This window comes from Dermacentor silvarum, chromosome 4 (genome assembly GCF_013339745.2).
Source record: "Dermacentor silvarum isolate Dsil-2018 chromosome 4, BIME_Dsil_1.4, whole genome shotgun sequence".
Lineage (NCBI taxonomy): Eukaryota > Metazoa > Arthropoda > Arachnida > Ixodida > Ixodidae > Dermacentor > Dermacentor silvarum.
Genome location: NC_051157.2, coordinates 173024469 through 173042641, shown reverse-complemented (window position 1 = coordinate 173042641; position 18173 = coordinate 173024469).

Genomic DNA, 18173 nt, shown 5'->3' with positions numbered 1-18173 from the left:
TGTTTTCATAAAAGAATATATTCGTATGCCCCAAAAATTGTGGCAGAAATAACTGATATCAATGCTTCCGCTTTTTTTTTCTAATTAATAAGTAAAGAAAACATCACATAAACTTTACAACTATTGACCCTTTTCGCGGAGCAGATTGTTTTAGAGAAACGAGATGGCGCTCACGGCGGCGCGTCATACCTCTCCTCAGCGACCGCGCACGAATACAAAACCATTACCGCTTCTACTTTGCTGTCAGCTGTCGGAAATGCAACTGAGTTTTCGCTAACACACTGTGCTCCCATCATGCTAGATTGAATCGTGTGGATTGAAGCCGTGTGCAGTAGTTGGCTGCAAAAATAATGACTGGCATGTTAAGGAATAGAATGAATCTGTGTGGCGAAGTTCGCGGACCGCTTATGCAACTGTCCGAACGTGTTAGTGGCACTTCGTGATGTACGGATTTCCTCGAGGACACATAAATTTGCTCATCCGCCAGCCTTGTATCGCTAACCTTCAAAGAAAGGGTTTCATCCCGAGAACGTCGGCAAGAGTCAGTACCACTCGTTAAACAATGACAAAGGGAGTAGCGCCGCTTCCTGTCATAGTAAGTTTCACGCACGTTATCTATACACATCTGTCCAAATGGCAGGAAAACTTACGCCCACTCTATCGCCGACGTATCAAGAATAAGCGAATGGATGCACAGTTGAATATATGCGCACTGTATACACACAATAAATGACGGACTACACCTATGGCGCACCAATGGTTGAAGCTGAATGTTTCGTGACGGTCCACAAGAGTAAGCAAGTTACTGGCTGTAATATATATTTGCTACAAGGTATTACAATGTAGAAAACAGCTACGTTTCAAGCCTTGTGCGCAGCAAGAACAAATCTATCGGATTCGGAACTGAGCACATCCGCGAGCGATTAGGCAGAAAATAATCAGATAGTGGCCGCACCGAGGAACTTCACTGAGTCAGAAACTGACAAGCCACTGCTTCAAAATATTTGCCGAATAAAGAACAAAGAGCAAAACACTAATCCTGACTGCATTCATAATCGGAAAGCTTGGAATGCTTATTTAGCCCCACTTTTAGAAGAAGCACCATATACACTGCTTGCGCCGTTTGGACATAGCTTAATCAGCTGCGAAAGCGCGTTTGCATGTTGTCTGAAGCTGTGATCAAAGCTTCGTGTCGTCCACCTGGTCACCGTCTACGACATCTCCGAAAACAGAGGTTTTCTAAGCAGCGCTGGCGTTGTGCACTTCCATTGTAAACAAGGAGGCAAAGGAGGCAGTTGAGGCAAGCAATGGACGCGTCACCACGTGAACAAATATGGCAGCGCCCACGGGATCGCCGCGAAAAGGGTCAATATCAGTTCGAAACAAGCAAAGCAGTGCATGCAGCTTATATGAAAAACGCAAAGGCCTTGAAATGAGTAAGTTGAGGATAAATATTTTGATAAATCTTTGTCATTCAATAACCTTGTTTACATTTTTCTACATATGCAACGGCCAGGAAGAAACATCAGTGACGCTATCCCTCGTTGCAATCGATTGCGCAGGAGCAGCTGTATGTATTGTAATTACACCGAGATAATACTCGCAGCACTGAGTACAAATAAAAAGTGGGAGTTCTGCAAAATATATATTAGAAATTCGAAGATAGAATGGAATATACAAATGCGAAGATACAACTCGCTAAAGGGCAAAAAAAGAGTCGCTGGAAAGAAAGTTCACTGCTTGTATACACAAAACCTCGCAATAAGATATTTAAAAATACGTATGAGTCTCCAATAAATCTATGTATTTAAGCAAACGTCGGTGTATATTGTTACGGGGAGTATTTAATTAACAGTAAGCGGCTAGCGCTTGTCAAGTCAAGACTGCACAGAGCGCACAGGTTCCAGCAGGTTTCAGTCCGACAAGAGAAGCCAAGACAAGGCGTCCAAAGAGAAGATAGAAGGGTGAGTAGCCGGCAGTTTCATGACGCGATGAGTTATATGCAAATGTGACGAACGGGAGCGCAAGGTCCCAATCGTGGTGGTCATCGGAAACATACATGGAAAGCATGTCGGTCAGTGTACGGTTTAAGTTTTCGGTGAGTCCATTGGTTTGCGGGTGATATGAGGTCGTGAAGTTGTGATGAGTAGCACATGATCAGAGTAGATCGTCAACCACACGAGACAGGAAGCAGCGACCGCGATCTGTGAGTAGGTGACGTGGAGCACCATGTTGGAGGATGACGTCGTAGAGTATAGGAAGTCGGCTACGTCTGTGGCGCAGCTGGTTGGAAACGCTGGAGTATTTGCAAATCGAGTGGTATAATCCGTAGCGACTGCAATCCATTTGTTGCCTTTCGTGGAAATTGGAAAGAGACCCAGCAAGTCCAGGCCCACTCGATAAAACGGCACGGCTGGAACGTCAATTGGCTGAAGGAGACCAGCAGGTAGCGGCGCAATATAATGCGTCAAATGAGACAAATAAACATGTTGCTCAGTCACAGATAGTAACTTTGCGCACAGAAATACAGATGATCTAGGCAAGAACATAACTATGATCGCAGAAATTGTGTTATGTACTTGGGCCATGGAGCGGTCGCGACAGCGCCATGTGGGTAGAATAATAGAGGAATAATGCATAAACCAGTACGAAAATGTGTAATTTAACTGCCTGCACAACGCCAACAATTATTCTGCACCCAAAATTAAAGGAGGGTATTCTTTCGTTTTAAAAAAGAAATAAAAGCAGGTAGCTGAAAATGAAAGAAAAGGACAAACGAAGGCCACAGATGATGCGGTAAGTTGAACTACCCAATATCCGAGTGTGTTTTTGGCGAACGCCGCGTGGGCCGGGCTTTCAATGAGCAAGGTCGGTCAAAATTGGTTATTGGTATTCTTGTAATTTTTGTAGTCGCTAGATAATTGTGAACATGATGCCAACTGCTAGAATAAAAGGCGAAAATGTCTGCGGTTTTTAAAGCTAATGAACGGTCATACGTTTTCATAATCAAGAACTTACGAACTTGAAGGAACAGTGCTTTTTACTTGCATTGATTTTTGCTGCTTTGCTATCTAAAGGACAAGGACAAACTTCTCTCGGCGGGAATGTTGAGCGAAGCGGTCAATCACTTCGGACACGTTGATGCCGACGTCTCTGTGGGTGTATAGAAGCGCCAGCCTAACCATGCGCTCCACAGACATTGTAGAGCGCAAGTAGTTTTTAGTAAACTCTTGCTAAAAAAAATATTCGCTCTGCACTGGCCGTGGTCACTGGAAGGGTGACTAGAAGCTGCAGCAGTATTTACACATTTACATAGAACCTGCTGTCGCAATGAGATGGGTATATATTCCGGTGCTAAAACCTAAAACACTCCCTTGATGTCGTTGGCAGCCTTGTTTAGGTACCTTGCAGAAACAGTAGGCTGTTCGATTCCAGCGATGTCGGTCGTTTCGTCAGGAAGTATGGAGAATCAGCCTGCTTTTGAATCTAGGCTTTCTTTGATAATGTCACCACAATTTCTATATTTTGGTTTTGTGCGTCTGGGCTTAAATACGAGGCATTACTGGGGCAACTTTACAAATGGTTCTTCAGATATGCATCTCCAAATCCAGTGGCGCACCGACGGGGGGGGGGGGATTCGGGGGTTGTAACCCCCCCCCCCCTGAGGCCGACTTAACCCCCCCTTTTGTTTAACCCCTTTTCTTTCCTTACGGATTTGAGTACTGCAACTAAGATGTAAGACGCGCAATCGTCTGCACACTCGCAAAAAGCGCAATTTTTTGACAATTTACCGTGAAGAAATCGAAATTAGTGCTGGTTAGATGGTATTGGCAAACTGTCAACCCCCCCCCCCCCCCTGGAAGAAATCCTGGGTGCGCTACTGCCACAATCAGCTCGCATGCGAAGAAGCACTCTGAAAATGCCTGTATTTTCAGCAGGGGCATTGCTTAAATCCATAGGGCCCCTGTCCCTGTGGCCACAGAGAGCCAGACCTTGTCTCCCGCAAAAAAAATCTCAATAATAGGCCGTTTCATTTCTTCTGTTTTCTCATTTTTTACTGTGCCTGCCCAGGTCGAGCTGATCAGTCACATTGGGCACGCTTCCTGAAAATGTTTGGAGGAAAGTATCAGCTGCTAGCTGACAATCCCGGTGATATTTAGTATTTTCGTGTGTGTGGAAGATTGCGAGCGCGTGCCTCCATTTCTGGAACGGCTTGGACAGGAGGTCTCCAGTGCGCACATGTTGGCCCAAGTTTATAAGAACATTAACTCCATAAAGTTCTAGAATTGAAAATCTTTTAAAGCATGCCTTTGAAATGTCAGCGCGCCTTTCGCGTCAAAAATTTATGAGAAATTTATACCGACAAACTTTCGTAATTGAAATCCATGCGCTCCGTATATTCCGCGGCCGCTGCGACATGCCGCAACGCGCCCGCTCGCTATCGAAAAGCCGTTGAAAGTTTGTGCTTGGGCGGAACTCCTTACGTTACGTGACTCCAGGTGCAAGGGCGTTGTCACCAAATCCAGGCCGAGTTCGCAATGTTCGTGCCGAAATGTCTTTTCGAGCGTGAAAAAGACATTGTAGACAACATCCAGAATGATTGCCGGCGTCGGTGGTAGTTTTGGTCGGCGGTGCATGCCAGCACGAAAACATTTCAGGGCGGGCTGAAGCCCCATCAGCCCTCCCCCCCCCCTGTCTACGCGCCTGGCCCGGTCCACCAGCCAGAGCTGGTCAACCGAAGAGTACCCCGAAAAGCGGCCTCCCACGTGGGAATAGGTTTTACCGCCATGGACTTGGGGCAGCTCCACAAACAGTGGAAAATATCTGCCCGATGCGCTTGGCCGGTGGTACCCTGTGGATTATTGAGACCAGGGTAAAATAAGTTTGCCATATATGGGGAAATAAGTGCCTTGGTCTGGATCTGGTGCCAGATTGAACTCTGATGGGGGTAAGGGAATGGTGATGGGCAGGTAAATCTCGTCTACCTTTGCTGTAATGCGTGGTAATCTGGTGGTAGGTGCAGATCCCCTCTCCTGGTTTTTCCTTGGGGTCGGGTGAGTGGTCGTCCAGAGTCCGGAGGGAAAGACCTCGGACTTGCGCATTAACGCGCTTGTTCCCAGGGACACACTCATGCCCAGGCGCCCACGTGATGGTCACCGGATGGGGAAGCGGAGGGATGTTTTGTAATATATGTGTCACTGTCTTAGGCGTTATGCCTTCAAGGAAGTAACGATATGCACTTTGGGAATCGGTGCAACTTTCTGTAATGGTAGAATCCGCGGCCGCGTGCGCCACTGCTAGGGCTGATGCGACCCCCTCAGCCACGTCGGTGCGCGCTGTTTTAACCGAGGCAGAGATGTTGATGCATCCGTCCTCCGTCACGGCAGCAGCCATGGCCGTTCCTTCGAGCGGACCGACCACGGCTTCGGCGTATAGGTAGTCTTCGCGATTTCGATAACAACAAGCGTAGTAATCAGCCCGCGCCTTACGTCGGCCCGGGTAGCGTTGAACATTCATGTTTCGTGGCAACGGTTTGAGGTGCAAGTGAGCCACGAGTCTCACAGGAATTGGGCACCACGGCTCTTCATTCGAGATCGTGCCGCTTGGCTCGCACGCCAGAGTTCGGAGTAGGTTTTGCCCAGTGGGTGTGCGGGAGAGGCGCAGGAGTTGATCACTTCTCTGTGCCTCTATGATTTCCTGGACGGTTTTATAGACACCAGTCTGCAGAAGGCGAGTAGTGCTAGTGCGCATCTGTATCCTCAGTACGGTCTTAACCGCCCGCCTGATTATAGTATTAGCCTGATCCTGTTGTTTTTCAGTGAGATGATACGGGAGGTGGTAGGCGAGGCGACTAACCACCAAAGTTTCAATCATTTACATGGTGTGCTTTTCAGACACACCGTGATTGCGTGACGTAATCCGGTGAACCAGTCCTGAGATTCGCTTTATTTGCTTATCGAGGAGGTTCAGTGTAAAATGCGCGTCTAGGTTAGATTGGATGTGCAGACCCAGGATCCTCATTTTATCAACCTTAGGCACTGGTTGGCCGTATACGAATAGGTCTATAACTGGGTCGCATTTCTAGGGTTTAATTGTGAGCAATTCGGACTTTTCTGGCGAGCAGAAGAGTCCCATTATGCTAATATGCCGTTCGATGACGTTGATACCTGTTTGGAGGACATCTTGGGCCTCCCCAATGGAGCCTTGTGACACCCATAGGGTCATATTGTTACGCGAAGGACGAGTCAGTAAGACGAGCAACTATTTACGGGTTATATTTACAACAGCGGTTGCAGCGCTGACCGGGTAGATTCACAGCGCGAGCCCAGCTCGTTCTTTCTATTCCTTTCTCGAGTGATGGTGCCCGCGCGCCTTGTTCAAACAATCAAATACCACACGCGTGTAGCATAATCCCCCGGCGGAAGAAGCGACCTCCCGGAGCGTTTAATGTCATCACTGGGAGGGTGATACTGCTTCAGTCGTGTAACGTTCACGATATCACTGGACTGGGAAGCAGATGGGGCGGCAGGGGCGATCTCGTAGGTGACGGGAGTCACGGCACGAAGCACTCGGTAGGGGCCTGTGTAACGAGACTGCAGTTTTTCTGACAGGCCAACCTCACGCGACGGAGACTATAGAAGCACCAAAGAACCAGGCGGGAAGTGCACGTCTCGGTGTCGCCGGTCGTACAAACGCATTTCACTTTCTTGGGAGTTCAAAAGGCGGTCACGGGCAATTTCCCTTGCGTGCGCAGCGCGGCGTCAAGTGCATATCCACTGGTGGGTGCCGCGTGAACAGGGAGGGTTGTGTCGAGGGGCAGTGCTGGTTCTCGACCGAACAGAAGGAAAAATGCGGAATAACCGGCCGTGTCGTGGCGCAAGGAATTATACGCAAATGTGACAAATGGTAGAACGAGGTCCCACTCAGTGTGGTCTGAAGAGACATACTTCGCGAGCATGTCTGTGAGAGTGCGATTACGAAGCTCCGTGAGGCCATTTGTTTTCCGGATGGTATGACGTGGATAGCTTGTGCCTCGTGGCACAGGACTACAGGATATCCGCAATAATTTTTGACAGGAACGTCCGGCCACGGTCGGTGAGAAGTTGTCGCGGAGCTCCATTTAATAAAATCACGTCGCGTAGAAGAAAATCGGCAACATCTGTGGCGCAGCTTGTGGGGGGTGCTCGGATGATGGCGTAGTGCGTGGCGTAATCTTTGGCCACAGTGATCCACCTGTTCCCAGAGGTAGAAAGAGGAAAAGGACCAAGTAAGCCTAAACCAACTCGAAAGAATGGCTCCGCGGTAATGTCGATTGGTTGAAGGTACCAAGCAGGGAGCGTCGATGGTGTCTTGCGTCGCTGGCATTTCTCGCACGCAACTACTTATCTTCGAACGGAGCGAGCAAGCCCTGGCCAAAAGAAGCGTCGGCGGATGCGGTCGTAGGTACGTGACACACCGAGGTGACCGGCAGTGGGGAGGTCGTGAAGTTCGTGGAGAACAGCCGAGCGAATGTGTTTAGGGATAACAAGGAGTAATGCTGGGCCGTCAGGGTGAACGTTGTGGCGGTAGAGTACGCCATCCTGAAGTGTGAATAAACGAAGGGAACTGTCAGAAAGTGGCGATTCCAGGCGGTCAGTAATGATACGCAAGGACGGGTCGCGGCGCTGCTCGTCGGCGACATGGACCAGTGGAAAAACAGAGAGAACGCAGGCGTCGGTGTCAGGCTCAGATGTAGAGGTCGGGTCTTCGACTGGGTAGCGAGAGAGGCAATCTGCGCCCTGGTGTTGGCGTTCCGACTTGTACGTCACTGTGTAGAGATATTCTTGTAGTCGGACGGTCCAACGACCGAGCCGGCCAGTAGGATCCTTGAGCGACGAAAGCCAACACAGCGCATGATGGTCTGTGATTACTGAGAAGGGCTTGCCGTATAAATATGGGCGGAACTTTGAAACAGCACAGACAAGAGCAAGACATTCGCGCTCGGTAATCGAATAGTTGCACTCTGCAGTTGTCAGGAGCCGGCTAGCGTAGGCTATAACGCGGCGGTGTCCATGTTGGCGTTGCTCTAAGACGACGCCGACTCATAGCCACTGGCATCGGTTCGGACCTCTCTAGGTGCGGACGGGTCAAAGGGGGCCAAGATCGGTGGATTGGTCAGAATCGTAATAAGGCGTGAAAATGCGGCAGCCTGAGGGGAACCCCACGTAAAAGGCACGTCTTTCTTCAGAAGTTCAGTGAGTGGTCGAGCGATTGCTGCGAAATCTTTCCCGAACCGTTTGAAATAAGAACAGAGCCCTACAACACACCGGACGTCTTTGACAGACTGAGGTACAGGAAAAGCCGTTACTGCTCGAACTTTCTCCGGGTCGGGTTGTACTCCGGAAGCATCGACGAGATGGCCTAGCACTGTAATCTGTCGATGCCCGAAGTGGCACTTCGATGAGTTTAATTGGAGCCCAGCCTTGCGGAAGACGTCAAGGATAGCTGCGACGCGCTCAAGGTGCGTCTCAAATGTAGGAGAAAACAGAAGGACGTCTTCGAGGTAACAAAGGCAAATTGACCATTTGAAACCTTGAAGCAGAGTGTCCATCAACCGTTCGAACGTGGCGGGGGCATTGCATAAACCGAACGGCATAACCTTAAATTGGTAGAGGCCATCTGGAGTGACGAAAGCGGTCTTTTCTTAGTCTTGCTCATCGACGGAAATCTGCCAATAACCAGATCAAAGGTTAATGGAAGGAAAGTATTTGGCACCGTGAAGACAATCAAGAGCGCCGTCAATTCGTGGTTAAGGGTAAACGTCCTTTTTAGTGATTCGGTTTAGGTGGCGGTAATCAACGCACAAACGCCACGCACCATCTTTCTTTTTGACGAGCACGACCGGCGACGCCAAAGGACTCGACGAGGGCTCAACAATGCCTTTGGCGAGCATCTTATTTGCTTCCTGCTGAATAACTTGCCGCTCTGCCGTGGACACGCGATGCGGTTGGTGGTGAATGGGAACAGAATCACCAGTGTTTATCCGATGTTTAACAAGGGACGTCTAACCATGTGGTCGATTGTCAGTGTCAAATATGTCGCGGTAGGAAAGCAAAAGGCGATCGAGGGCGGCTGCTTCGTCAGGGGCGAGGCCCGGAGCGACCATGGGACGTAATGGGCCGTCGAGGTTCAAATCATCCTGCGGGTGATCAGGAGGATCTGGAGACGGGTCTGCTGCAAAAGCACTGACGTGGTCGTCTGTCACTGACCGGAGCGTGGCCACCGCTATGCCTTCAGGTAACACTTGCTTCGCCAAACCAAAATTGATAACGGGGAGACACATCCGATTAGCGGCAAGGGTAACGACGTAGTGTGGCACAGAGATGTCGCGCACCAGGAGAACATCACGAATAGGTGCGATGACATAGTCGCCGTCAGGCACGGTTGCCGTTGAGGCCAATTCGACGAAGGTTAGCGCTTTTGGAGGTAACCGAACAAACGCTGTAGTGTAGAGGGTGTTCGGTCGTTCGGGGCGAATGTTGGAAAGTAGAGGAAGCTCGAGGCACAGCGTATCGGTGGAACAGTCGATGAGGGCAGAATGCGCCGCCAGAAAGTCGAGCCCGAAGATTAGGTCATGAGGGCAACTGGTCAGCACAGTGAAAAGGACGGGAACTTGGCGGCCAGCAATTCCTACGCGAGCAGTGCACATACCCCGAACGGCAACAGTGGCGCCATTGGCGACGCGTACGGCTCGAGTGATGGCAGGCGTAAGAACTTTTTTGAGGCGACGACATAGGTTAGCGCTCATTATGGACACTTGGGCTCCAGTATCAATCAATGCCGTCAACGGAACACCATCTACGTCTAGTTCAATTAGGTTCATGTTCGTGAGGAGCGTCAACGGAGGATTTGGACAGGACGAACGTGATGCAGCACGAAATGCAAGAGCTGCATGGCCTAGTTTTCTGTCCGGCGGTTTTGCGAGGAGAAGCGGCGAGGTTGGGGTGACGGGGAGCGACGGCGTTGAGGAGACGGCGATCGCCCGGAGGAGCGGCTGTCAGGGGCATCAGAAGTAGGGTGCAGACGGCGAGGTGAGTAACGGCGAGCGTCGGCGTATTGACGAGGAGCAGGGAAGGAGTTCCAGTACGGCGGCATCCAGGTGGTGCAACAATGGCGCGATATACATGACCAACTCAGTGGCAGCGGAAGCAGATCGTTTTGTCGTCTGAGGTTCGCCATTCAGCAGGATTGCGTGGTCTGGGAGCGAAATACTCGTCATTACAGGTTGTGGACATGGGAATGGGGGCTGAATCAGGTCGGGAGACAGAGCAGGTGGTAGGGATGCCAAGGTTTGCAATTTCCTGCCGCACAACTGGTTGGATAACGGAAAAATTGGCGGCAGTTTGGTCAAAGGTACCGTCGAGGGGTCGTGGAATAAGGGGGGCGGACTCGCCGCTCCAATCTCACGGTGAACGATACGCGTGACATTCTCTTGAAATGGTAGTGGGGCACTAAGAGCGGAGCAAGACGACGTGGCAGCGGCAGCATTCTTTGACGATGGCGTCGACAGTAGGAACGTTGTTATAGACGAGCAAATTGAAGGCGTCGTCCGCGATGCTCTTTAGGATATGGCCCACCATGTCAACCTCGGTCATGTGCTCGTCGACTTTCCGGCAAAGCGCGAGCGCTTCCTGTATGTATACATAGGAGACATACGATTCTGTCGACGACTGAACACGGGTAGCAAGCTCTTTTCGCGCAGCCGGTTGGCGACCTGACGGGTTGCCAAATAGGTCGCGAAGCCTCTCTTTGAAAAGGTCCCAGCTGGATACCTGAGCCTCATGGGTGCGAAACCAGACGCGCGGGGTCCCGTCCAGATAAAAGATTACATTGGCAAGCATGATGGTAGGGTCCCAGTGGTGGCTTCGGCTAACAAGCTCATACATGCTGAGCCAGTCGTCGACGTCAACGCCATTTTGGGCGGAGAATGTCCCAGGATCACGGAGAGTAGGAACCGTAACGTACGTTGTGGCTGGCGCTGTAGCTGTAGGTGGCGACGGGGTGTTTCCATCGGAAGCCATGGCTGAGAAGACGACGGTACGGCCGCTTCGGAGCTCCATGGCGAGGACGGGGAACGTTCAACCTCCACCACAATGCTACGCGAAGGACGAGTCAGTAAGACGAGCAACTATTTACAGGTTATATTTACAACAGCGGTTGCAGCACTGACCGGTTAGATTAACAGCGCGAGCCCAGCTCGTTCTTCCTCTTCCTTTCTCGAGTGATGGCGCCCGCGCGCCTCGTTCAAACAATCAAATACCACACGCGTGTAGCAATATCATCAGCATAGAACTCGTGGTGCAATTTAGGTATATCTGTGAGTTTTCTGGCAAGTGGGGCCATGGCTACGTTAAATAATAGTGGTGATATGACTGCTCCCTGAGGTGTGCCTTATTTGGGAGGGCAAACCTCGCGGATGTGAGTGGACCTAATTTAATCTCGGCGGTGCGATTTTCCAACAACGCTTTAACATACTGCCAGATCCTACGGCCGCATCTTGTGGTGGCAAGGGTCCTGAGGATGTGTTCGTGTCCTACGTTGTCAAAGGCCTTTTGTATGTGTAATGCTAGGATAGCCCTGGTGCGTGCCGTCCGTCGTTTGGGATAGAAGAAGGGCTCTTTAATATGCAGGAGGAAATCCTGTGCCGATAGGTTGGGGCGAAACACAAACTGAGTGTCGGGGAAGAAACGTTGAGCTTCTAAATGCGGTTGTAGTCGCCTGACTATCACGTGCGCGAAAAGTTTACCTACACAACTCGTTAGCGAGATAGGCCGTAAATTTGGAAGCAGTAATGATTTCCCGTGTTTGGGAATAAGATTATTCTGGGCATGTTTCCAATTTCCAGGCAGGGTGCCCTTTCGCCAGTGCTCGTTAAAGAGCTCCGTGAGCTCCTGCAAAGATATGTCTTCTAAATTTCGAAGGACTTTGTACGTTATCCAGTCGGGCCCTGGTGCAGTGTCCCGAGTAATATAGGCGAGGGCCTGTTGCACCTTCGGGAGTGTGACATCTGCATCCAGGTTTTCGTCCGGATCAGGAGGCGTTAAAGCGGGTGCGTTCGGATGTGTAGGTAAGGGCTGCGGAATATATAGAGTTTTGGTGTGTGCCATAATATCCGTGCCCTTTCGCTCCTCTAAGTAAATGAGCTTATGGGTAGTAGGGTCCGTGTGAGTTTTCGTGGAAGTGGGATCGAGAAGAGCCCCAAGGATGTTCTAGGTACGTTTTGCGCCCAGCGTTCCTTTCAGGCTGCTACAAAATTTGGCCCGGTTTGTTTGAGCAAGCTGGGTGGCATATTGTGCAGCCTCCTCCGTTACTTTAGCGATACGGAGGCGAAGTTTGCGGTTTAGTCTCTGGCGGTTCCATCGTTTGGAGAGGCTTCGACGAGCCTCCCACAGATGGCGGAGGTGGAGATATACTTGTGGGGCATTCTTGGTGTTCTTAATCTTTCTGCCAGCTATGTCAAGCGCGTGTTGTATCTTTTGAGTCCAAGACTCCAAGGTTTGCGGTGTGTTATCCTCCACGGTGATGTACGTGCGGAGTTTATCTCAGTCAACGAGAGTGTGAATTTTGCGCCGAAAAATTTTGGAATTTTGCGTTAGGATTGTTTGGATCACATGGTGATCACTGCCTAATGTGTCCGCCAGGACCTCGTGTGTTTTCACTACCACATGTGTGCTTGCCATCGTGAGGTCTGGCGTGGTGTACCTTGCCCACTCTCGTTGCTATGGTAGGATCTGTGATTAGAGTAAGTGCGTGGTGCATCATAGTGTTATGTAGAAGGTTGCCCTTCGCCGTGTTATTTGCATAGCCCCAAGCCCTATGGCGGGCGTTAAAGTCGCCCACTATAATTAGATAAGTGTGTCGTGTTTGAGCAAGAATTTTCGGTATCCTTGTGCCCTCATCGTTAGGGGGACTGTATGTGTTGACAAATAACAGTCGTTTTCCCGATGTGGGATTGAACGGGACCATCTCGAGAGCGGTGTACTCGGTTCCTCCTTCTGAACGACCCCCTGTAGGGATTTGGTCTATAAAGGGGAGGGTTTTATTAATAACAATAGCAGTACGCGATGTTATGGATACCACGTGATATCCCTGCAAGGATGGCGACACGGACCCTGTTTTCTGTAGGGCCACTATATCTGGCGGGTTCGAGGAGTGTTGAATGTATGCGGCCAATTCAGCGAGTTTCTTTTTGATCCTTCTACAAAACAATTGCCAGATGTTTAGGTCAGATGAAGTTCGGTTTCCGGGTGGACGAGCTAAGCCCGCTCTACCCGAATTCGGTGGCTTATTGGAATTAGCCATGTTGAGGCGTTATGGGGGTCGAAACCCCCGATTGTGGGCTGGTCACCTCCTCCGTGGGCACAGGGGAGCGAGCGGTGGCGGCAGATTTGTGTTGTTTATGCTTACGGGTTGGTGATGATTGAGCATGCAAATCGTAGAGGTGATTTATTGCAATTTCTAATTTGTCAATGCGTTGAATAAACATGGTCTCCATTCTTTGTAGCACCTGTTTTTGTTCCTCAACTAATTGTGTTTTAACAGCCTCGAAGCTGTCGTTTACAAATTTAGGAAACTAGCTGCGTGAGGCCTTGTGTGAATTCTGGGGTTTGGAAATATTGTGCACGGGTATGTTGTGAAAGGACTGGTACATGGGGTGCAGCTGAGGGGAGAGGTATTGGGGAGGCCTGCTCAACGGGCGACATACTAGCGACGGCCAGGGGGTCGTGGCGTTGCTGAAACTGTGGGTCTGGATCCAGGCCCCCTCCTGTTGCCGAACTGGATGAACTGGTGGGCCCCCCTCTTGCCGCCGAGCCAGGTTCTTGGGTGGGTTCTCGTTTCAGGAGTGCTGACCACGTGACCTCGCTTCTCGCGCCGCACTGCGCAGAAGTGAGTGGTGGGTGGTTGCTGAGTGGTGTCGCAGGTGTCCGTATGGTAGGAGGTACTCGGGGTTGAGCATGTTGTTTAGTCTTCTTTTCGTGGTACGATATTTTCGGTTCCTTGGGTCGCATGGTGCACTTAGGTCGTTGGCTGGAGGGGTTGTTAGGAATGTCGCCCAGTTGTTTGTTTGTCGTCGATACCTCGGTAGCCCGCCTTGGTGGAGTATTGTTTCCCTTTCGGCGCTGGCACCACTCTTTCACCACTCGGCGCCCGAGCCCCCTCTGACGAGCACGGCAACTCAAGTCGATGGTGGGATGGTCATCGGATCCGCAGGTTGGACAGCGTGGAAGGCAACGTTCGTGCTGTTCATCTGGGTTAAGGACGCCGCAGTTCCCGCACCGCCGTTCTTGTGGGTATGGGCAGGTGTCGCGTCGATGTCCGGTTCGGAGGCAGCAGTGCCATCTTGAGTGACCGGGCGGAATGGTCTGCGTCGAAATTTTACGCCTTGGAAGCATACGTAGCTGGAAACTCGCCTGCCCTCGAAGGTGTAGAGGCATGCTGCGTTCCTTCCGAAGAGCTTGGATAATGTATATACCATGGGGGTAGGTGACCATTTCGTTCATGAGGGCTTCCTCAGTAGGTATAGGTAGGCTCCTGTGATTACCCCTTGGCAGGAGTTATCCGCGGAAGCCACATACGTGGAGACTTGCTACGACTTGCTGCCAAGCAGGAGCGTCTGAATGTGGCAAAGCTGTTCGGCCAGGTAAGGGTCCGGGGTGCTGACCAGGGCGATGTTCTGTTCCTTGCGTACTCGTATTCGCGCCTCCAGAAGCAGCGGGGCTCGTAGTGCAGTTTCTATCGCGACTCGCAGCGGTAATACTGCTTCGTGTTGTAGTGGTATGCCTCCTCTTACTCGGAGAACCACCTTATGGTCCTCTTCGGGGAGGCGTGGCAGGCGGGGACGGCCGAGTCAGTGTCGACGTTCGTGTGAGTCGAATGGGGCGCGTGGTGTCTTCGAGGACTCCTCGGCGACAACCCTCCGTCGGCGAGCGTCGACCACCCGGTGCCATGGAGCGTGAGGCACGGGTGGCTGAGGGTGTGTATCATTGGACGCGTCGGCTGCCCCGCTCAGGCCGGGGCGGTAGTCGTAGAGCCCGATGTCGCGCTCAGGCTCCAAGTCTTCAGCATCCATGCAGCCCAGTTGGCCTGCCGGGTCGGAATTGCTGGCGGCCATTCCCGCGGCTAGGGCCCCTACCCAGGAAGCCGCGTTTCGGGGTGCGTCGGTTGCTGACGCGGCGGCCCCGTCCACCGTGCCGCTGTCGCTGCAGCACGTTTAGGCTTAACCTGATGACCGCCGCTTAGGAATCTCAAACGGCCGTCTGGGGCTGAGAAAAGAGCCGACCCCGGAAATGTTGTCGAGTAAAAGCTGGTGACTTGCCGGTGACGATGGCTGTATGATTTCGTGCCGATGGTCAAAAATTCCGGGTGTTCGAGGCTGGAAGGCAGAGCCAGATGCGACGCGATGTGCATCCGCCAGTGCCAAGGTAGGATCTCCCTTGACTCGCTATTTCTCTTCGTGAATCGGCAACGGCGACTGACATCGGTGTTTATCGCGCGTTATGTGTGCCGAACAGGGTTGTGCAGAAGTAGAATCAACTGCGAAATGCCTGGGAAATTTTGTGTGCCACGGTGCAATGAAAATTACAAGACAAGCCCCAAGGTGCATGTTTTTCCGTTCCCTAAAGCCGACAAAGGAAGAAAAGCGTGCGTACGTGCCATTCCACGCGAAAACGTGGTCCTGTCAGCGAACTCGAGGTTAAAGAATTTTGAATGTTTTATTATTTTCCTAGCGGGTTGCTTCTGCTGTTGGGTTGCAAGCCTTGCTTACAACTACTTTGTGGCACGTAAAGCCTGAATGCCTGAAGCATAGACGCGATGTCAGGTAGCCGTACTTGTGCTAGGGTATATTTTTCTTTTGTTTAGGTGTGCGACCATCACTGTAAAGCCGAATACATCGTTATTGATGAAGCCACCGCCCGCACAGTGACCGCGTCGCTCTCACGTTTGCGGCTTCGAACTGAGGCAGTACCGACGGTATTCCCTGATTGCCCCAAGCTACCTGTCCAGAGAATCGCCTAGACCAGAAGATCCAGAGACCAAGCGAACACGCCTACATCAGCTCTCAAAGCTGATGGATGCTGTCCCAGTCATTGCCTATGTTGCTAGTTACTCTTTACACATCGCTCTGATGAGGTTAAAATGCGACAAATGCAAAGAGCTCTTGACGTTTGACAAGACTGTCGCAGCCTCGCCCGAAAATCACACATAGAGTTTTGTCAAAGAAATTGACAAGGGAGGGTTAGTTTGCCCACCAATGCCAGCTGTGAATGCCGTGGATGACAATAACGTTGTCGTGGAAGAGCTTTTCAAGCGTGCGGCATTTCCAAATGTCCAACACCAATGTGTGTTGTGGCGGAGCACAAACATTCTCCTCACATTTTTTTTTTCTTTGCCGGCGATTGAACAAGTTGTCCGACCCGAACAACAAGGCTAACAAATGCATCTTATCGCGAAACCTGTGCTTGACTTCATTTAAGAGGAAAGGTTCTCGGGCGCAACTCTGATGCCACCTATTCAAATGCATGTAAAATTCAGAAACATTTTTCTGAGATAACCCCTGGACCAATTTTAATGAAATTTATTGCACTTGAGAGAGAAAGTATAATTCTAGTGACTATTGGATTTGGAATTTTGATTTAGGGCCTGACTTCTTTGAAGGAAATTTCGACAATTTGTAAGTTTTCAAAAAATAGAAGCACGAAGTTTACAATTTCGTAGCTCTGCGCCAAGAGCGGATATAGCAGTTCCGTAAACTGCACCCATTGGATCATCCAAAGCGGACAAATTTCATAAGTCAATTTATGTATTACGTGAATTTGTTACATTATTTACTGGGGTTTTGCTAAACCTCTACTCACATATTACTAGTTTTTTTTTCAGTCATGCGTCATTTATCAATTTTGTCCACTTTACATGAGGTACAAGTTTCCGAACTGTGATATCGTTCTTTATTGCTGAGTTACAGAGTAGTAAACATTATGGTTTAATGTTATGAGAATTTTGGATTTTTGCCAGTTTTCATTAAAAAATGGACAAGGTAAATAAAAAATTCGCAACCAACAGTCACTAGATTTTAACTTTTTCTTTGAGATGAAGCAAACCTCGTCAGTGGTTGCCGAGAAAAATGATTTTTTATTTCCCTTGTATTTAGATAGGAGTCGCCGAGCTAAAGCTTCCTCTTAAGTAATGCCTGGCGTAAATAAGCGCAAGACGAGCATTAAGCTTCCTACGGCGCGTTCACGACAGGCGTCATTAAAATCAAGTCAAGTATGGGCTTCAAGTTAAGATGCATTTCTGAATACTAAGGGGAGAAGCGGAAGCTGCAAACTCTAACAAATAAATGAATAGAAAGCCGATGCATGTTTCAAAAACACCTGGCTCTCTGTTTCCTTTTTCTGTCTCATTTTATTCAGTGTATTCCACGCCTAGTCAAAAAAAAAAAAGTCAGGCCAGCGCACAACTGTTATACGGACTTCTGTTGATGCGTTCCTACGCTTATGCCGGCCCCATACCGTCTACGGCGCGGAGGCATCCCTGAGGCCTTGAGCCAGTCTAGGAGGCGTTGGTTTGCTCTCCACCGCATGTTCGCTCCTCGTGAAAGCGCGCGTCCCTCGCCCTCGCGCACTTTCACTCGCACATACAGCATACGGCCAATGAGAGATTTTTTTCTATTGCCGGGCGCGACCATCGGAGAGTGAGCCCTTAACAGCTTCGCTGTAAATATAGCACAGAGGGCATGAGGGGAATTACTGTTCCCTGTACTCGTATTATTGTGGGGAACGTCCTTCTAGTCGGGTTTCTCTGGTAAACTGCTTTGAACCGTGTTTCTCGGGTAGTTCTTCACACTTTCATACAGGTCTTCTGTCAACAACGATATATACTGAGCCATGTGTGTCCAATTATTGAAATGATTGAATTTCCTCTGAATACAGACTTGATGCTAAAACACATGATTGTGTCTTCAACAATCCACCTTATTCAACATAGTAATGTAAGAGATTGACATAGTTCTGGCCTTATTCGGTTAAAACTAAGCATACACATTTACTGACCGTGGGTGGGGCGTCAGGTGAGGAGTTGCATGACGACATGGGGTGCCCAATTTTCCGCGTTTGTACATGTTCACCCTCTGCAAC